Below are 22,344 nucleotides of genomic sequence, written 5' to 3'. Positions count from 1 at the left end.
ATTAGGTGAAACCAGCAATGATCTGACCTTCATTGTCCTCCAGTGGTCAACCAAGCAACAAGACCTTTACTGGCCACCAATGCCACACCTCAGCTAGACTGAATTAGTCTGGAAAATGTAATTTGACGGGACATTTCCCTTGGATACACTTTCTATTTATTTTTTTCACAGCTTGTTCTTGATGCTTTTTACCTTCTACAAAACAAGCATCCTTCCCTTCCATCATGTATACCCTGTTGTACAGTGTTTTTGGAAAGAAGGAAAAAAGAAAAAGGGTAAAACAAGAAATATTTACTTTTCTGATCATACATGCCAGCATTTTAGGATATTGACTATCAATGAGTTTCAAAAAACAGGAACCAAAGAAGGACTATGTGTACCATGGTTATTGTAATTGTAATAGTGTTTATATAATGCTTACTACTCCTGACAAGGCTTGAAGTGCTTTTCAGCGAGTAGCATGCTGCTCTGGAACCCAAGAGGAATTAGTGGTGGATTAGTATAGGGAAATATGAGTACAATTTTAGTATTATTATGAGTTAATTTGAGCAGAGGATATGTGTTTGTTAGTTGGATTGACCAGAGTAATGGAGGGATAGAGTGAAGAATCCAGAAGTGTTAATTGTGAGTTTCTAGTAATAGGATGAAGCTTGAGATCAGTAAAGGAGAGATGGAGGAGGGAAGTGTCTGTTGAAAGGGTTAGGGAGATCACAGTAGCAGGAGGGGTTCTGGATGAGTCAAAGGTGAGATAAATGGGGGAGAGTTTAGTAGGGTTGTTTGGGAGATCATGGTAGTAAACTGAGGTTTGGGTGAGCTGGATGTGGAAGAGGAGGGAAAAGCGTAGGCAGGGTTTTTTGGAGATGAAAGTAGTAGAATGGGTTTGGGATGAGTCAGAGTGGGGATGGAGGATAGATTGATAGATTGATAGAGACAGACATATGGTGATAGGTAGACAAAGTGAAGCTTACAAGAGAGTACATTTCTATTATTTTTATTTATTATAACTATCTCCTCCTCTGAGGCCCCTTGGTATCCCATCTATCACTCTGTATTTTAAGTTCTTTATATCTCCTCCATGTATTTCTTGAATATGTCTGGCTACTGGATACGTGTCATCTCTATTTTGAACTGCTCTCAAGTGTTGCAAAATACGTTTGTGCACTTGTAATTTCATGCTGCCTATATACATCTTAGGGCAGCTGCACTTGAGAGTGTATGTGACATATTCACTTTTACACGTGTACACTCCCTTTATCTTATGTATCGTTTTGCCATTTATATCAACTGTCTTAATATTCACTTAATACAGTGATATTTGAAGGAAGCAGATAGACAGCTCTTGAGATCGAGAGACTACGAGGAATCATCATGTGAGATTTACAAGCAGTTTATAGGTGGTTTTCACAGTAAACGTGATAATTGGAGGGCACGGGGTCTCCTTAGCACAGATGAATTTCAGTTCCTATATGTAAAGAAACCAGTGAGACCCTATTTCTATATGCTTCCCAAATCCATAAAGCTAAGACTAACCCCCCAGGTAGGCCAATCATTTCAGCAAATGGGAGTCTGCTAGAACCCACTTCCATTTATTTTGATTTTTTCTTGTTGCCTTATGTTTTGAATTTGCCATCTTATTGTAGGGATAGTGCAGACTTTATCTCCAGGATTGAGGAAATACCTTGGAAAGCAACATATTTGTTGGTTACAATAGATGCAGTGGCATTAAATACATGCATTGACCACACTTTGGGAATTGGAGCATGTAAACATTTCTTTTGTGACAAAGCTATCAATATGTATGATCACACCATGATGTTATTAGACATGTTAGATTTTTGTCTTAGTAACAACTTCTTCATCTTTAACCAGAATTGGTACAGACAGGTGACAAGGACGGCTATGGGAAGTTGCTTTGCTCCAAGTTTTGCTGGCATCTTCATAGGCTGGTGGGAGCAACAGCATGTTTGGACGGATGAAAATGAATCCTGGACGAGTCACATTGCCCTTTGGGTTAGGTATATGGATGACATTTTTGTCATTTGGGATGGCTCTGAAAGTCTTTTACTTGATTTCTTGAGGTTGATTTCTACAAATGAGATAAATTTGTCTTTTACTCATCATATTCATAGTAATGCCATTGACCTTTTGGATGTGCATGTGGAGATACAGGAGGGCAAGGTATGTACCAGACTTCATAGAAAAGAGACGGCTGGCAATAGTCTTCTACTGTACATGCACAAAGTCATCATCCAACTAACCTTAAGTGGAGCAAACCTTATGGCGAGCTGTTGAGGGCTAAATGCAATTGTAATGAGGAAGCAGAGTATGAGAGAGAAGAGATTTTGATGCTAAAAAGATTTCGAATTAGAGGTTACTCCCCTCAGATCCTTCTCAGGGCAAGGGATAGAGCAAGAAAAGTTCCTAGAAAGGATCTCTTTAAACAGGGACCGAGTTTGCCCAAAGGGGAGGGCAAGGTGAGACTGATTACCTATTTTAATGCTGAATCTGAAGCAATCAGGAGGATGATCTCCAAGCACTGGCATGTGGTGAGAGCAGATAGTGTGATTGGGGATAAGGTCTCTCTCTCTCTCCCTTGATCACTTATCGAAAAGCGAGATCAGTGAAGGATTTCCTGGTTCATAGTGATATGCAACAGTCTCAGCAACAGGTCAGCTGGTTCGCTGAACAGAAAGGTTTTTACAAATGTGGTAAATGTAAAGCTTGTAGGAATAGTGCCAATGTCAAGACATATACAATGCCTAATGGACAGGAAAAAAGGATTAATAAGTTGATTACATGCAACAGTGATTTCTGTGTTTATGTACTTGAATGTCTATGTGGCTTATGGTACATTGGCAGCACCATCTTTCCGGTGAAAAAACGTGTTTCGGAGCATTTGCGAGCGATCAAAAATTGTGACAGGAATTATCCAATAGCCAGACATTGGGAGAAAGAACATGCTGATAGTTCTGATAATTTCTCTTATTTTAGCATAGACAGGGTGGAGGCCTCAGTAAGAGGAGGAAATAGAGAGAGAAAACTCAGGATAATGGAATCGGAGTACACTGTGCGTCTTAACAGTAAGACCCTGATGGGCCTGAATCTTGATGAAAAGCTTTCAGTGCATATTGGTCTTTAGTTTTGTGAGTCTAAAATGATCAATCATGTTTGTTGGGTATTTTCCCCTCCTTTTTCTAAGAGTAAACATGTATGGCAGATCGGGTTGTAGGAGGTAATTAAGTGAAATAAGATTTTTGTTCCAGCATTTTTTATCTTATTTTTTCTTATAGTATATATGTATATTTTGTGGTGCACTAGATAGCACGGGTGTTTGTTGATTTTTAGAAATAATATGTGCAGGTATATGTATATATGAAAAATAAAAAAAGATTGGGGAATATTAACATAGGAATTATAGAAATAGTAACAGAAAATTAAATAGAAATTGATGGCAGGACGTTGCAAGAGCAGATTTTGGATGATTTGAAAAGGTTCAATGGGTGCCAAGAGCATACACCATTTGAGTACTTTGTGACATCATATGGCCACTTGGCCAGGAGACAAATGCATGTATATGCATGTTTGAGTCTTCATGGGTTTCTTGCATATGGATTGATATGGCATGACATTTGACCTTTGGTGGATGCATAAAATGAATTTATCCTTAATAATGTGCTCTACATCTGTGTGTGTGTGTGTGTGTGTGTGTGTGTACATGTATATGTATGTATGTGTGCTTTGGGCAGACATGTATGTGTACATGTATACACACAACACACAAATGTTGTATGTTTAGGATATTCATGATAATATATGTATTTAAATTGTAAATATGAGTGTGTCTTGTTATTTAGAATATAATTATAAATTAATGTATTTTTTATTTGGTATATTTTGGTATATGTTTTTTCTTTAATGGCGAATATTTGATAGTCTTTTGTTTAGGGCTATTGTTTGTTATGTTTTTTAAGGGCGATAGTGCACTTTATTTTCACTGGCTGTGAGGGAAATCTCTAGGAGATCGAAATGCGTTGCCAAAAAAACTTTGTATACCATTCATCACTAGCCTGTGGAGTGCGTTTTTCAAGTGCCAGGACGAAGGCACTTGATTCCTATTTTCATATATATATATATATATATACTTTTTTAATCACTATTTGTATTTTTCTTTAATTTATTTATTCATTGTTATTATTATTTTTATTTAATTTACTTATTTATAATTTGGATTTTATTTATAGATTTTATTTTATAAATTTGTATTTATTTAATTTTTCTCTAGTACAGTAGGACTAAAGTAATAAATAAATAGATATGTAAATGCATAGTAAGGGAATAGATGTTCAAGGAATATAATATTTGGTATAAAAATATGAGAAGAAAAGTAGTATTGTATAAACACAGACTTTGAAGATTTGTAATTTTTTAAGTTAATTAATGAGTGTACTTTTCAAACATTTATTTATTCCTCAATTTTTGAATAGTGAATTGCTTAGGATGATAAAACGTATGATATAAAAAAGAGGGCAGGAATTCATAAGTATCTAATATAACAAATTATCTAGGAGCTATGCAATGACCTATGAACATGTTAAGCATAGAATAACATACACATATATATGTATATATACACACATGCATACACACACATATACACATATATATACACATACACACACATATACACACACACACACACACATATATATATATATATATACACACATACACATACATATTTAATCATGAGTAAATATACATTTGTTAAAGAGGTTTAGTGTATGTGTGTAATGTATTGTTATGACATAGTAACGAAACATATTTCCTAAAGAACTATACATATGTAGAATATACACATAATCAGATTAAAAATATTTATCAACACAGGCATATGCAGTCCATTGCTGTTTGAATATGGTGGTTATGAAGGAAAGAGACAACTCTTGAGTAGTCGTCTGAAGACAAAATAGTTATCCGTGTATCTTATATTTGGGGGTAATGAATTCCATAGTTTTGTTGCTTGAACCGAGAAGGATGTACCACCTATAGTGTTTTTCTTGTATGGTGGTGTTCCAAGGCAGGGTGCTAATCTTGAGCGGAGGTTTCTTTGTTGAATGTATTTGGTTATTTTGTTTCTGATAAAAAGCAGTCCTGTTCCGTGTATCGCTTTGTGGTTTATACAATGCAGCTTGAAGGTGGATCTTCTGGCAATGGGTAACCAGTGTAGTGCTCTCAAGGCAGGGGAGATGTGGGCTTGTGGCTTTACATGTAATAGTAGCCTGGCAGAGGAGTTCTGAATATATTGTAGTTTTTTCATAATAGATAGAAATGATCCATGGTAGAGGCCATTGGCATAATCCAGTTTGGATATTACATGAGAGATAGTAGCCTGCACATTGTGTGGAATCTGAGGTGGGGGAAGATGCGTCGCAGATTCTTCAAGGTAATGAAGCTTATTTGTGCTAATTTGTCCACCTGGGCATTCATTGTTAACTTGGAGTCCATGGTAATTCCAAGGTAAACTTCCTTGGATAATTGAAGAGGTGGTCCGAGATCGTCAGGCCAGGTGCTCAGTGGGTTATAATTTTTCCAGTCACCACATATGAGTATTTCCATTTTGGAGGCATTTAGGGCCCGATGTAGCAAAGGTTTTTCCCCATTCTGTGTCTATGGGAAAAAGTGTTCGTACATATGGCCCTTAGTTTGAAATGGCTCCAAGTCATCCACTGATCAACGGCTCTGAGGCAACTGAAGATTTGTGAGCTTTCAAAGTCTTTGGGGCAATCCAATTTAAGTAGTATTTGTGTGTCATCCGCATAGTTGTAGCATGTTAGCTGAAAATCATTGATCAGTTCTGGTAATGATATCATGTAGATGTTGAAAAGCAAAGGTGAGATGATTGATCCTTGGGGGACCCCTGCTTTTGTGAGGTACAGTTTGGATGAGAAGTGGGGAGAATAGATAATATTAGTTCTGTTTTGAAGGTAGGATGTAATCCAGTCGAGAGCAGTCCCTTCTATGCCAGCTTCGTGGAGTCTTTGGATTAGGGTGTCATTGTCAACCATATCAAAGGCAGCCGAGAGGTCCAAGAGAAGTAGTTCAGCAACTCCACTGCGGTCGACTGTGTTTTTAAGATCATCCCAGATTGCTATAAGTGCCGATTCAGTGCATCTTCCTGAGCGGAATCCAGTTTGGTAGTCTGAAAGTATGGAATTGTCTTCAATGAATTGTGACATCTGGGCAAATGCTGCTCTTTCTATCAGTTTGCCCAGGAAAGGTCCATTTGTGAGTGGTCTATAGTTGTTGGGGTCCTCCAGGTCTCGGTTTGTTTTCTTTAATAATGGACGTATGTATACCTTTTTCAGGTTTTCAGGAAAGGTTCCTGTAGTTAAAGAGTTGTTGATGATTCTTCTTACAGATGTGGCAGCAGAAGTAGATAAAAGAATGTTCTTGAAGATGTGTGGTAGACAAGGGTCAGAAGGGCAACTGGAAGACCTGCTTGCTTTGACCAAATCCATAAATTCACCTTGTGATATTTGTTTGAAGGAGTGTGGAGGCTGGGTTGGTTTATTCTTAGACGGGATTTTAGGAAAGAGGTTGGTGCTGATGGTCTTCTTCTGTTTTAAATAGGAGTCCAATGTGTCTGCCTTAGTTGTGTAACGAGTTGCCAGTTTGTTTGTGAAATCTTGAGTAGTGGGATGACTTACTTCCATGCATTTAGGTTTTCGAAATTCATTGAGAATTTTATAAAATTCTTTTGTTGCAGATTTAGCATTTTGGATTCTGTCTGATTAGTACCTTTTTTAGCTGTTTTGATTGATGATGTGTATATTCTGTTAAGTTTGTGTAGCTGCAGTTTGTCTTGAATGTTGTTTGTTTTGAGCCAGGTCCCCTGCAACCTTCTGATTTGTTGCTTTATCTTTTTAAGTTCTGTGTTTCTCCAAGGTATTGTTTTTCTTTTGTCCTGTGTAGTTTTTCTGAGTGGTATTAAGATATCAAAAGCTTTCTGCAGCCACTCATATAGTTTTGGAACAGAATTAATAGTATCTAGAGCTGTGTTGGCAGTTAGTTGTGTTTATAAGTCATCAAAATTGAGTGTCCCCCATGGTCGATAGGTGCATGTATGTAAGTAGTTGTGGGATGTGTTGATTTGTGGTGTTTTATGTTGGGAAGTTATCAAAAATGGTGGTCTGACCATGTGATTGGTGTGATGCTATGAACGGTAACTAGTTCAGACTTAGCAAAAATTACATCTAGGATGTGTCTAGCAATGTGTGTGGGATTGTGTACAATCTGATGTAGGTTCAGTGCGACTAGGCCAGTGGTAATAGCTTTTGGATGGGGCATATTGGGTTTGTCAAACCAAATATTTAGGTCCCCAAGAATGCATAGGTTTGAGTATAAATGTATTAAGGTTTGAGACTGTTTCTAGAAAAGCATCTGGGAATGTTGAGTTGTTAGGTGGAGGTGTGTAAAAGAGGAGAAAGTTACAGGAGGAAGCATCTGGTGAGGAAAGCTTCACAACCTTGCATGGAAATGCTGTCTGTTTTTGTGAGATTTATTGCTAGTTTGAATATAATAGCTAGTCCACCTCCTCTCTTGCCTATACGGTTTTGTATGAAGGTTTGATAGGCTGGAGGAACGGCTTCCTGTAACACTGGGGCCTTGTCATCTCCTAAACATGATTCTGTTATGAATAGTAGGTCAGGTTGCATGTCCGTGAGCAGGTCGGAGACGTGGTGCTTGTTTTATGAGAGTGATTGAGCATTTATGAGCTAGCAGTTTCGAGAAAGTGTGTTAGTGACGGTGTTGTTTTGTTTAGGAGAAGGGTGAGCAGTATATTTTGAGCTTGAAGCAGGTGTGTTAGTTGTGATAACTGTGTGAGGGTCACAATAGTCCTCTTTTTCAAAATAGTGTTCCTCTTCCAGCAGGCTTAGGAGGCATTTTGTTGGGTCTGTGTGTATCGGTGGTGGACTTGGTGGCTGAGAGAGACATGAAGAGTGTACTTTTTTTGTAGGGTAGCCTTATTATGTAATAGACAAGGAGATGCAAAGTTATTAAGAGTGGCATGTTGTTTATTTTGTTTGCGTCTGTTTAGTGTGGAAGGAGTATGGGTTAGGGGTGGAGGAGAAGCATGTGGATCATAATGTAAGACTCTGAATTGGTCAATGGATGTGAGACGGGTGAATGAATGTTGCTATGTTGGGGTGCTTGTGGTAGATGTTTGGGAAGAGTGAGAATGTAGGGGTAGCGATTAGTCAGGATTTGTTTTCTTTGTGTAGTAATGAAGGTGGGAGTGGGTGTGACGGAAAGTATTATGAAAGTTTGTGTTATTTTGATGTGCTGATGTGTGTGATCTGTATTGTTTTTGTGTAATAGTGGAGGGGGATATTGATGTAGTGGTTTTCTGTGAAGGATTTGTATGCGAGTTAGTGCCGGTGAGTGGCATTAGAGTATTACAGGGGGAGTTGATGTGTTTTGAAGATGAGTGTATGATGTGTGTAAAAGGGGATGGATGTGTGTCAGGGAGTTTGTGTTAGTTGTGATGACTGGAAGAGGTAATATGTGTGGTGGAGTGGAGTGTGAGGATTGTATGATTGTGTGTAATTGGTGCAGAGAGGGGAAGGGTGTTTGTAGATGGTGTGTTGGAAGGCTGGGTTTAGGTAATGTCATGATAAAAGGGGGTCTGGCTGAGGCAAATAGAGGATAGTGCTGTTGGTTTGTATGAACAGGGACTGTGTATCTGGATGGCTGAATGTAGTGTATAATGTGTTTTTGTGTTTTGTGGGCGATGGCAGGTTGTGTTAGTGGAAATGAACAGAGGTGTGTTTGCTGTGAGAATGAAGGTGTTTTACTGTTGTAGTTGTGGTGGATATGTGTATAGGTGTGGTATATGGGGTTTTGTGCTATTTGATGAGACACTGCAATCTGTATGAGGTCAGTTTGTGATGCAGGAGTTGGATGTCTTTGCTGATAATGTGTTTGCATGTTGATGGATGTGTAGAGAGTTATCAGGAAATTAATTCAAGGGATGACTATGCTTTATGGTAGACGGCGAACTGTGACTGTCACATCACTGTTTCAAGAATAGTACACCTCCTAAGAGGCACAGAAGTGTAAGGAACATTGGGAACATGTGTACTAATGAAGGGGAAGAAGAAAATTAGGTGATATACCCTCAAATGGTTTTTCCGGAGACTAATACCCTCTTGAACAGGTCACTTTGAGAGTAATGCTTTTTAAACTCTGCCATGCTAATAAATGTTCTAATTACGCTGTATTTAGCAATGTGTAATAATGTAGTCAGGTTTCCACATTATTGAAGATAATACATGAAGTGGCCTTTCATGCTAAATTGGCTCTGTTGGGAGTTCTAACACTGTGTGTATGCCAATATTTAAAAAGATGACCTCTCACATTTTGAAAGGAGGACTTTTCTCCATTTGTTTCATTCCATTTTTTAATTGAAATGCACGGCTAACATGCATTTTCTGAGAGAGTAAATTATAGGCACAGTAACTTCTGTTTTTAGGCCCATCAGAATATAAGGGTCACTTGCAATGAGGGCCATAGTGGGCAGAGGCATACCACACAACAGTGCTTAATTTGTAAATAAAAAGGTGCTGGTGCCCAAAGCCCTCCTCTTAAACATGCGGCTGCTGCAATTAAATGTGTGAACACGGGATACTGAGGCAGCGTAATCCCGAAGCCATCTCAGACTTCTTCAATCCATTTAAAGCCAATCCCTGCCCTTTCAGCTCACCCCTGCAGCTTTCTGTTTTGTCTCATTGTGACGCTTTTTCGTTTTTCTCTTCCTCTGTCTTTCCCAAACGTGTCTTTTGCTCGTAGCAAATGCTTGAGGCAGAAGACTAAGCGACGGCCCTCAAAAATAAGTGCCGGTGCTCAGCACCGGAAACAACAAGCACAAATTAAGCACTGGTAGAGCCCTTGCAGAAAGTGTGGAGAGGCCCTTGAGCCTCCCATATTTATCAGATACTCATTAAAGTTAGGCTGAAAGGGACCCCTGAAGGGCCAAGAGCCCCCTGAACAGTTGTCCCCCCAGCACAGGACAAAACCCCGCCTGTAACGATGGTACAGATATGGGAATTCCCACGTTTTCTTTTTGATGTGTGGTGCAAGGCATCCCAGAAAGAGTAAACCTTCTGAGTAAACCTTAGGACTCAGTGCTTTGAGGTTATGCTTGCCTTGCACCGCAATGATGGTGAGTCCTATTGGCTCACCAGGTCTCGAGGATTTCTGCTTGGTACAAGTTTAGGATGGTGGACTTTCAGACCTCTCAGGCGGATTATCAGAGTGCAGCCATTGCTGTAATATGGCACAACTAACACCAGTGGCCAGGTATGCCAGACGATTTTGTGGAACCATGGCCCATGACTTTTGTGGGACCACTCTTTCATTTCCAAACCAAGGAGCAGCCCTTACTTAATGAGACGTATACTGTTGGGAGAGAGAAAGCACCATATTTGGTACCACATAGTGGTGCTGCTACATTAGCTGCATCAAGAAGAAACAGTTTTATTATTTAAAAACATAAAGCAATCGGCGGGACCGAGAAGCGAATCAGACCCTAGAGGGGACCGTAACTAACCCACACTCGGCGGGAAATGGGTGGTCCGCAGCCTGCCACCCTGCACACACAGCATTGGCTGCCATCATTCAAAATGGTCCTGGGAAAAGTCTTTGGAGGTGGAGTCAAGGGGCTCAAAAGGTGGAAGTGGGCACCAAAAGGCACTGTGCAAGGAGCATTGTGTCGGGGTGCCGCCACGAAAATCATTGCGGCATACCACCACCGCCGCCGATGACCGGGAGGAATAGGAGCAACTGCGTCATTCTGCTACACTGCCTGGAAGGCCAGGGGATAGTAGAGCCCTGAAGCAAGCGCGGTAACGCGTGTGCCCTCAGTGATTTCCCGACAGGGTGATGGAAGGAAGAAGAGAAAAACAAATGGAAAGAATAGGAAAAACGATGGAATGAAGGAGAGCATGAAGGACAAGAGGATCATAAGAAGAAAGGAAAGAACCAGAAAAGAACTGAAAGAAGAAGGATGGAAAGAAAATGAAATAGGAATAGAACAAAGGGCAGAAAGATAGAAAGAATGAGAGATGGAATGAAAGAAGGATGGACAGATAGAAAGAAAGACTGAAAGAGGAATGAAAGGAGAATGGAAAAAAGAAAAGAAAGAAAGAACAATAGGAAGCAGGAAACAAATATGGATAGGAAGACACAATGAAAAAAGATTAAAACGAAAGAAAGAAGATAGAAAGAGAGAAAGAATGAAAGAAGTCAATACAGGAAAATTAAGTTTTTAATCAAATTCTTGAAAAAACATGCATTATTACTAAGGATTCTTTGCAAATTTTCCTTGAGAGAACCTTTCTCACTGGCATTCATAGGCAACTTAGTGATCTCGCTAGTTACTCTGTTATTTAATGTCATAGGGCTCAAAGAGGGGGGTATTTTATTTTCCTGGCTGCTCCCTTCCCTCCCGAACAAGGTCCTCGGGACGCCTCACGGCACGGCAGGGGGGAGAGGCCGGGAAAAGGGTCAGCGCTAAGCAGACCGCACTTGCAGCCCAGGCACAGCCGCAGGGCCAGGAATGCTGGACATCGGTAGCAGGGGAGCCTGGAGCTGTGGCGCTTGGCAGTAGGGACCCCTCGAGTACACGCTGTCAGCCACAGGACGGATAATCGGTTGATGACAAGCAAAGGAGAAATCGGAACTGAGGACCGCAAAATGATGATTATAGCTAAATGTTGAAATTATGTGTAAAATGCGTAGTTCATACCAATGACCGATGTAACGTGATGATTTAGGACCCAGCATCTTAAGTTGTAATAAACTGCGTCCGTTTACAAGCCAAAGATGTCTTTGAGCATCATTGTGGACAGGGGTGGGACAGAGTAAACAGTTGGGGAAGTACTAGAAGGGAAGGTACCGGAAGATAACCGTGCCCAGCTAGAGTGGGTGAAAAGAGAGCGGGCCCAATAACGTGCAGGGTCCAGTGCATAGAGCCCCAGCTTTCCTCCTATTCCAACGGTCATGACAGAGGTTGTGACAATGGAAAGGCACATTGTGGCGGTGGGATTAAGCCTGTCTTGGTCATGACACTCACTAATACCTGCTGCCTGTCCAATTTTCATTGTCAACCATTGCCAACGATAACAATAGCCGTGTAAATCCGTTTCAGCTTGGTTGTTTCTGGTATTTGCATGTGCTTGTGTTTGCTTTTATGGTGACAAGAGAAACCCTTTTTGCTACAGTGAGGCGACCTTACGATTATCCAAAAAAGATCCATAAAGCGCCTAAAAATGTCACTCATCTGATAGTTGACGGTTTTCCACTGACGGTGTTTCTCCCCTCCTACGCAGAACATTTCGTTATTTTCACTTCTGTTTTCCTTGTTCAGCTGTAGGAAGGTCTCAGACAGTGAGCATTCCACTGTGGTTTGAAACTTCCACATTCTGAACCACTGGAATGTAAACATGTCTGGCTTGCTTGCTCAGGAACAGCCTTCTCATTTGCTTAAGTCTTGAGGGGCGTTTGGAGCAAAAGCTCGGGAAAAAAGCACATGGACAGAACCGCACATTGATTTGCACTGTCAATTGAGGCAGAGAAGCATAACACTAAGTGGCCGGCACCTCTGAAAAGCCAGTAGCTGATTGAAAAATTCCCCAGGCAGAAAATGTATTCGTCTTTTCAGATCCTTTGCTGTGTTCCATTAGGTCAGCCAGACCAAGGCAACAAGCAGTTTTTACAGAGGAATATGGTAAAAGCTCAGATAACAAAGCGCTCTCTTCTGTAGCAGGAATCCCCTCATTCCAGGTCCATGGTAAGTGTGAAATTGTTTGAAATTGTGTTGCAGCCTGTTTTAGAATCAATGGTTGCACGCAAATTGAGATTGGCCCTGGGGTGTTTGTGTGTGCAACATCCTATAGTTAGCATGAGTGGGCCTCGTTTACAAGGAGCTTGCGCCGCAGTTGCATACTTTTTTTAATGCAGCCGTGGCGCAATCAGTGCTCCACACTGCTCCATAGCGGCAAACTGATGCATTGGGCCCAATGTGTCGGTTTGTAGAGGCCTGTGTCACATTATACTTGCGACATGGTATAATGTATGCAGTATAGGCGTTCCCGTGTTAAAAGCCATGCATACCTGATGCAGTGAAATTTACAACTTTTCACTGTATCACTCTGCGACTTGAATACGTCAAAATTATTTTGCCTGCTCAAACCTTATCCTGCCTGTCCTATGTTAAAAGCCCTGCTTCAATCCTTATGCCTGATCCAGGCGTAAGGATTGAAGCAGGGCTTTTAACATAGGACTCTCATTTATGTTCTTATGCATCCATGGCACGGTTAGGGCATTTGCGGCAGATGCAAGAAATCTGGCGCATCAATGCTGATGTGTCTGTTCTTGTAAATGAGGCCCTGTGTGCCCAAAACAGTGTGGTGAGGAGATTACCAGGTGAAACAATGGTTGCAGAGTCAATTTCTGCACATTATTCTGCACTGCACACAAAGGGTGCAATTGTGTGCAAACTTTGGCCATATACCATGAGCAATGGGTTTTTCCGTGACCGGTATTCGCACATGTTTTCAACGCAGCACTCAAAATGAGTCTGTTCATGTTCCCTAAAAGGTACCACACACCAGCCTTAAAAAGAAAAGAAAATCAAAGTATGTGATGGAAGCAACAGTTTGCTGTAATTAAAAACCAACTGGCATCTCTGTGAGACAGGCATTACTAACCGTTTCCTCTAGATTCAGATTCCACTGTGTTGGAAGAAAATGACTAATGTGGAATTGAATTACTCAGCATTAACCAATACCAAAGAATGATGGAGCTGCACCTAAAAGACTGAGCAGTTTCTTGCCCTTAACATAATCTCGTTAAACTCGAATCACAAGCATTTTAAGGTCATTCAAAGCTTTGTACTCCCTCAACATATTTCCATGGTCAAGTAAGTTGATTCGACTACACAGGTGGCAACAGCATGCACTCTTAGCCATGTCCAGCTAGTCTGTTTCCTATGTTTATGATAACATGAACAAAGTAAACAGAATGGCACACTAAGCAGTAAAGAGGACCAGACTAGCACCATCTGCTAAGTTTATTAAAAATAATTTAAAGAATATAAATGGAAAAATACTTACTCCCCTACGATGGACTGATGAATGCACTTGTCTCTTTCTACTCTTGTTTTAATAGGACATTTTCTATTTTCATAGGAAACAGGCTATATGGACAGAAGGAGGCACAAAGGAATTCAGCTGCAGCACCACATGAGATGCAGGTAACGTTTTTCGTGAATTAAAAAAATAAAACTATTTTGCTTTGCATAGGCCTGCCTTCCCTGTAGAATTTCCTATGGGAAACGGGGGCATACTGCATTGTGAGGCCAGTCCCACCCCATAGGGTGCAAAAAAAAAAAATATCAAGCAGTGGTAAACCCAATAGATCTCATCTTTATACTGGAAGTGCCAAGCTGTTGGCTTTGCCCATGTTTGTCTGTATTGCTTGATAAAAAAGTAGAAGAAAACAAATAAAAGTGCTGGAGGAAAGGCAAATGTATATCTTATGGTATCTCAAAACTACATTGAAGTCAGTGCTTTCAGTCTTTAGTTATGCTGAAAGGCTGATAAGCGCGCAAGCATTTCTCCAGGCTGTTCAATCAGATTGTGTTTACCGGCGATTTGCAAGAGGTCTTTTTTCTAACTTCAAAGTGGGGATTTACAAAATACAAAATAGACCTTGAGAAGGCACTGTTCCTGATGTTCTGAGGAGGCCAGATTTATAAAGGCCGAAACGCGTCGACTATATCTGCGGAGGAATATATATCTGAATTTTTGAAAAATTGGATGATAAAAAATCGGACCGTATTGGATGTTCACATCAGTGATAGAGGGTTTGCTGATGTATGATACACTACTTACATTACCTCTATGAAATACTGCTCGCCAATGAATGGTTAAGCAGCTTATCGCTTAAAATACAACAGTGCAAAAAGGAACTATGTAATATATATGATTTTTCAATATTGTTCTTGTCTTGTATTTTATCATTTGCTAAGAGTTTTCTTGTTGTATGTTTTTATAATACACTTGGTGATATTGTTTTTTGTTAGTTTGGTACACAGTCTTGAGATTGGGGCTTGGAGACATTAAGCAATTTAATAGATTTAATTATGATTAAAGAAATTATTTTCCAGTGAATAATTCTTGTTCTCACTTTGGTATTTTATTTTGTATCTATCCCCACTGTTTATTTGTATTTAATTTCAGTCTTTATAAATGGCATGGTTTATTTTTATGAATATTTTTCACTCAGGAAACGTTGAACGGAATTTAATGGAAGGGTCAGAACATAAAGGAAAATGCTTGCCAAAACTTAATTTATTTTTCACAGAATTCAGCCATTTGGTCTTCCAAACTTGCCCACAGAGCAGATTTATGGAGCAGTGTCATGCAAAGTACACATTCTGCCTGAGACACCAGAAGAGTGAATGCAGCATATGGGCCTTACCCTAGCACCATAAAGGAATTTGTGTGCCAAAGCTTGTGCTTTCGTGCAAAATGTGGAATGCAGGGAACAAAACAGAGACAAGCCTTAAATGCTGTTCAGCCATACCACAGTAAATAATATCCCTGTTGCTGTGCTTTTCGCTAAAAGCTGGGAGGAGTGGGGAACAACAAGGCATAGGGGTGGGTTTTTTAAGGGAGGAAAGCAGCACCCAAAGGGAGAGAGCTAGAAAACACATGCACTATTATAGAGTGCTGAATTAAATGAAAAAGTAGTTCCCTAAATGTGAGCAGAGGAAGAATAGTCAGCCAATCAAAAGGAAAAGGATTGTCAAGAGTTTATGCTCTAGCAGAGGGATAAACACAAGAAAAGGAAGGCAAGTTATTGAATAAGAAGCAAGCAAATTAGAGTGATGATAAAGTCAAATAATGGCAAGCAATGGGTGGACTGTGAGCTCACAATAAGACTTTCGCAGCCAGACAACTTGCTCTGTCTGGTAGACAAGACTCACAAATAATGGACTACACATGCCTTTTGGATCCCACCCTTCAGTGACAACATTTCAAGAAAGTCTATACTTCCTTACCCTCTTGGACCAGAGCTGGTCTGCTAGCCATCAGTCTATCACGGTAAACTTCAAAGTTGATTGCCAAAAGAGAACTGTCCATCTCTACTAACCAGGGTAGAACCAAGGTACTCCCTTTGAGTACAATGAAAACTAGAATTCTTTCAGAAAGCTTAGATCCTGACAGACTGCCATTTGCTCCCATCTGCCATTCAGATATGAAACCGCTTGCAAAATGTAGTTTTACCCCACTTATTTCCAGTTATGCCATATATTTCAGCTCACAGCACTAAATTTGGAGGTAACACCCTTCCCATTTGATAACTAACTGCGTATTTATCTTTGGTATAGAATCCAAAACTAAAGTGATTATCACATCCAAACCAAATAAATAGACCACAGCATCCTTTGAAAACGGTTCATAAATAAACAAGAACAAGCATTGTTAAAGCCATTAAGACTGCCATTGGTTTCTAACCTTTTGGATTTCTCAATGCTGGTTTTTCTTTTATAATGGTTTTTGCAAAACGTTTTTTGTTGAGGAACCTGCTGAGCACTTGTCAATATAAAAACAGTCTAAGAGCAAAAAGTATTTTTTCATCTCAAAAAACACATTGCCATAGTAGTCCCTGGCCCTGAACAGAATTAATTTGTGAGTGGATGTACTCCTTGTGAAAGTGGCAGAATGCCATCATTCACAGTGAAGTTAGCCAATGGCTGAAGTGGGCTGACCCACTGCCCCATTCTGTATGCTTTAGTGGACAGAAGAACAGGCATTGGCAAAGCCAATAGGTTTCTCCTATGCAAGATCTATTAGCTTTGTCAATTTTGTTGTTGGCATGTTACACAGCAGTGCAGGCTGGTGTGCAACATGGCTTAAAGTAAAAAGAAAAAGTGCTGTGACGCTGCCAGCCTTGAATGCTTCTTAGCTCTTTTTTTCTGTAAGCAATGTAGCATAGATCCCACGCTGCTGTGCAATATGTCTGAAAAAAGTGTGAAGTAAAGGTAAGCAAGGTGAAACAACTCTATGGGAGGTGCATGGGAAGAGGGAGAGATCAGCAAAGGACAGCAGTTGGAAGGTGTTCAGGGTACAACATACAGGAGCTGCAGTGGATGTGTAGGGAGAGGCAACAACAAACAGCAGGAGGAGGGTGGGGGTGGAGACCATACAGTCCTATACATTCCCTTAGAATGCATGGCAAAACGTTTTTTTAAAGTACCTGGAGCAGCCAGTGAAAAGACGCTGTCCACAAACAGGAAGTTGTCTTCTTATGTCCGTGCTTCACTACTGGGAGAGAAGCCCCAGGAAGAAAGCAGGAGTATGCGAGCAGGTGGGAGGAAGCAAGAAGCACGACCAATAAAAAGAACGGAAAAGAGAGTGACTTGGAAGCTGACCAACAGTAAATATTGTTAAGTAATGGTCAGGCTCTTAGCCCATTTGAAGGATTTTTTTAAAAATTAACAATAGATTTTCCTGATAGAGCATGCCAGCTGTTTGGGAGAAACAAAAAAATGGGATTGACACAGTAACAAACCAATGGACAGACAGTCGGGTGAATGACCGTCTAAGTAACTATATGATACACATAATTGTAGTAAAATCAAAAGGAAATAAAAAAACACAGCATTGTAAAACCAAAGGCCCTCACAGAATCAGACATGCCTGAGAAATCTGCCACATCTCAATTTTTGCTTGTTTGTTCATTCAAGCCTCCTTGTTTGAAAGCCCCATATGTGAGGCAAACATACACAAATCAGATTGTGGCATACTTCTATTATTCCCATGATTTAGAGTAATGCAGTAATAATGGATTACTGAAACTGGTAATTCTCCATTATTCCAATGGAATACCACAGCAAACTACCAACAGAAAAATACTACTAGTACATGCAGAACTTTTGTGGGACAATTTTAATTGCCCAAATCAATCTTTTGATAGGGTCCTCTCTAACCTCTATCCCTTGGCACATTTTACTGCACCTCCAGTTCCTCTCTTTCTCCCCCTTCTCCTTTCTTTCCCTTTATCTTTTTCTTCCCTGTGCTTCAGAGACTCCTCATCTAATTTTTGACTATGATGTGCACATGTAAAAAGATAACTAAATGAATAACATGATGGTATCATCTCTTACACAAAATCTATTTTCTACTTGGTGATCCTCAGTTGATTATTGCTGTTTACTGCATCTTTTTTCCAGTAGGTATCCCTTACGGTGTCTGTTTTTATAACATCCGTCAAACACCCTATGAGATTTTTGTTTCGCTATGAGGCTTCTCCTATTTCTGTCACCCACTAGCATCACTTTTGACTCACTCCTAAAAGTACACTAGATCCATGAGATGATTTGAGTAATTATTGAGGGTAGGACAGAGAAGATAAAGACTTAGCAAACACAAGGTCAATTTTCCCACCAAAGCAGGCTGAAGTGTTTAAACAGAGGGTATGGTGCCACTCTTTATCAGAAGCTCACCATCAACAAAGTAGAAGGTCTGAGGAGGCACAAATAAATAAGCAATACACCTGAACACAATAAAGAAACAAGGAGCATTGTACAGAGAACGTAAATGAAAAATATAAACAAAGTTTTAATAATAAAGTCTAAACTATAAGAAAAAACATGAATCAGAATTAAAAACCTTTCCATAGCATGGCAGGATGTTAAGTAAGAGTCTTAAAAATAAGTGAAAACATAATCAGGATGTGAGTACTGGCATACAAATTTGTGAAGTCATCAGAGAGCTTTGCAAACCGTAAAGCTTGTGATGTTAAAAAGAGGGACGTATTCAACTACAGATTCAGTGACCCTTTGCAACTGAACAGGCACTGAATACCCCCAAAACTTGAATTAGTAATGCAAATAGAACATTGATACTTTTGAACAGTCTTCTCATTAAATCTAAAGAACCCTGACTGTGACCTAGCATTCATATAACTGACTGGCCGATTGTGCAATGCGTGTGCCCTTGCCTTTACAGACCCTCCCGGAGCCCTGCTTGAGCTATGTAGATGCCAGCTTTGAGTGCTTACATGTTGTCTTCTACAACATGGGAAGGTGGGAAGGACAACACACCGGTCACAGTCTGCAAGGGTAATAAAGGAACTATTTTGTCAAAAAGCTTAAAATCTGCAACTTGAAGTGGGCTGTCAGAGAAGGTTTTTGAATACTTTCAAGGGATTATGTTCTTCCTTTCACTTAAATGAAGTGGGCACCATAGGTCATTGATGGCTTGCTGCTCAATATACATACTACTTCAGCTCTAGGACTGGCCCTAGGAAGCGAATATGTGAGCATAGGCCCTGCACCGATACCTGAATTGCAAAGAGCCTAAACTGAATTGTGAGGAGCTGTCCACTGCAGCAGTGAAGGCTTCTAAAGAGAAGTGGAGATATACTCTATCTATGCATTACTACCTGAGCGCTGCAGAGATTTTAGGAGCCAGTCCAGATACCCTTCCATGACAACTGCAATGCAGATTTGATACTTCACAGACCTAATTCACTGAGAAGACAATAGATAATGGGGTAGCTACTGTCGTCTCTCAACTGCATGCTCCCAGAACCTCAAATTCTCCTCTGAACAAGAAATAGACTGATAATCTGATGTGTTATCCTGTCCTATTAGAGACAGAACCAGCTGTTCCACTATTTTCAGGGGCTTCGCCATCCTCAGGTACTCAAAGGGATGGTACTGAAGTTCACCAATGACAATAATGAAGCTTTCAGATTTAACCTGATCTGAAGAAACGTTAACTAACTTTTTCTTGCTAGGACTAGAAGGCATTAGCTCTAGTCAAAGTCTTCTGGCAGAAGATTTTCATTCACTATAGGTGGCCAGTAAGACTGTATGCAGACTAGGATCAGGACTTGAAAAGTTGTTTCCTATGACACATCTGGCACATCGGGGAACACATTCTTATATGTGATAAACAGAAATACACAGCAGATTTTGGTTTCTGTTTTGGATAGTATTTCTGAAGCCATGTGAATGAAGTCACCACTTTACCTGATGGAGGCATTTGGAGCTGATCAATAAAGATACATTATCTGTGTAGGGCTATAAATAGTGTGGTATATGAAACCCTAGTTTAATTGCATTCCCTAATTGTATTTCCCCAGGACGGTGCTCAATTGGTAGTTCATTGATGAAGATACGCTCTAAGAAGGGGGTATTTATGCCTCCAATATAAAGAGACTCTAGAAGTACATAAGGAGACTATTTCCTTATGCATCCATGGACTGTCTCTCCCTGAAGACCTTACTGTCATCAAGCTCCCAGATTCAGACAGACTGGTGGGTCATGGGCTGCTAACTCCACAGTGGACTTTCAGCACCTTTCCCCCAAATAAAGCAGAGAATATCCACCTGCAGGAGAGCTCACAGAATAGTCTACAGATCTTCAAAAAGCGCCTAACTTTATGGATGAGTCCTAAACTGCTTTGCCTCAGCTGGACCTCTGCTAGGACAGAGAATGAGGGCTGGTTGCCTGCTTTGGACTGTCCTCCAGAGTAAGGTTCTTTACTAATCCATGGAATTGTTCCACAACATGGGGATAGTTGCCACACCCTTGGGGGTCAGGAGATCTGCTGACTTCCAAAAAATCATATGGAAAGAAGGAAGAAGTAGTGTGTGATGTCCAGATTGTCTCTGATGTGAAAATCGTGCCTTTCCCTGGGTCATACTCTTTTGGCTGGTAGTCATGCCAGGTTAGAAGGACCCTGCTGACAAGGTTTTTCTCTATTTATCTTTTTCTGCATATGGAGTGAAAAGCTATTGCTGAACCAGTGTTTGATGGGCCTAAATAGGCCTCACCACATGCTGCAGCTAAAATTGTCTGAAGGGTGTTTCCAAGTGAACCATACCCCTCTGAGGAGTGCATTCCCTAAAACAACTGTAGCCTTAGTGCTGGTTAAAAAAAGACCACTGGTCTCAAACATATTCTAAAACCTTGTTGACCCTGGATCATCGCAGAAGAGACCTACTGGATAATTAAATATGTTATATTTCTTTCCTGCTGACATAAAAGGTCTCCTTTGCTTCTCTGTCATCTCCCACACTTCTTGTTCCCTCTTCAGGTTCGAGGGCCCACACCATGAACCACTTCTTGTTCCTTCCTTGGAGCTTGCTCGTTGTGCTATTTGCAACACCTCTGGTCCCCTGCTCAGCCTGGCTGCTTCTTCTTGCCTGGCCTTGAACCAGCATGTTGCTCTGACCATACTCAGCTTTCCATGGCCCCAGCCTCTCCTGATGTTCCCAGGCTGTACAACCAACCTCAGAGGCATCTTATGTCTCCCTATACCTTCCTACCACAGCCCCAAGTGTGAACATCAGGGTGGCCAAGCACTGGGAAAGGGAATGCACTTCGTGGTCAGGGGGCGAAAAAGAACATTTGTGACACAGTGGGGAAATTTGAATTTCTCTTCCGTTTATTGTCCTGTTGCAGCAAGCTTTACAAACAATAAACCATGTTAGTTTATTTCAAGGCTTACTTTCCCCAGCTCTCCAACCTGCCTTGTTCTGTTGGTTTATTCCACAGCTGTGTACTGTTCAGTATGTTGTGTTCCCTTTCGGGTATCTGCTTGTTACTTTGGCTACACCTAGGCCATATTTCTGTAGCGATGCTATCCTTGGTAGTGAGGGACAGTTTTGTTACTCATCCAACCCTAGGGAAATAAACCCTGTACAAAGTTCCTAGGTGCCACTATTTTTATGTTCCTTTCTCCACCACTTTTGTCACATTATTGAATCCAAGCCATCTCCAAGAGGAGGGTTATGCGGTGACCACTGTTTTCCGTAAACAACCACAAGGCTGCGCACACCCAAACTGAAAAAACAAGTGTAAGACGACTCTGGCTCAAATGGGGAATTTTCCTAAAAATGCTATAGAAGTCATTCAACTCACCCCAAGGGCCCCAGACAAACTCCCATTTGTGCCAATCATTTTTTAAATATTTTTCTGTGGCCTCTAGGGAAAATTATAATCTTCTGAAATCCTCAATACTTCTGATTGCCTTCGCCATTTGTGCATTAATTAAAATTAACAATATGAATGATATACTATAGCACTTGTGCCGAGCTTCTGTCCATTGTTTAACAAGTATGGGCTTTATTCAGGAATATTGCCATCGAAGATGCTTGCTCCTACCCTAAATTATAAAGATGTCAATAGAGGTCAGGATAAGGGTATTTTTGAATGAAGTTTTCCATTTAATGTTCGGGGTACACTAGATGTTTTAGAAAGGT

The 22,344-nt window shown here is 40.5% G+C and overlaps 1 protein-coding gene across 1 annotated transcript in view; it reads right to left on the bottom strand.

The window, feature by feature from the left end:
- Positions 1 to 22,344, bottom strand: part of SH3RF3 (SH3 domain containing ring finger 3) — a 1,332,803-nt gene that overhangs the window by 334,174 nt on the left and 976,285 nt on the right. The window lies entirely within an intron of this gene.

The sequence above is a fragment of the Pleurodeles waltl genome, chromosome 8, assembly GCF_031143425.1.
Source record: "Pleurodeles waltl isolate 20211129_DDA chromosome 8, aPleWal1.hap1.20221129, whole genome shotgun sequence".
Taxonomy (NCBI): Eukaryota; Metazoa; Chordata; class Amphibia; order Caudata; family Salamandridae; genus Pleurodeles; species Pleurodeles waltl.
Note: the sequence above shows the minus strand (reverse complement) of the source record. Positions and strands in the feature narration are given on the sequence as shown.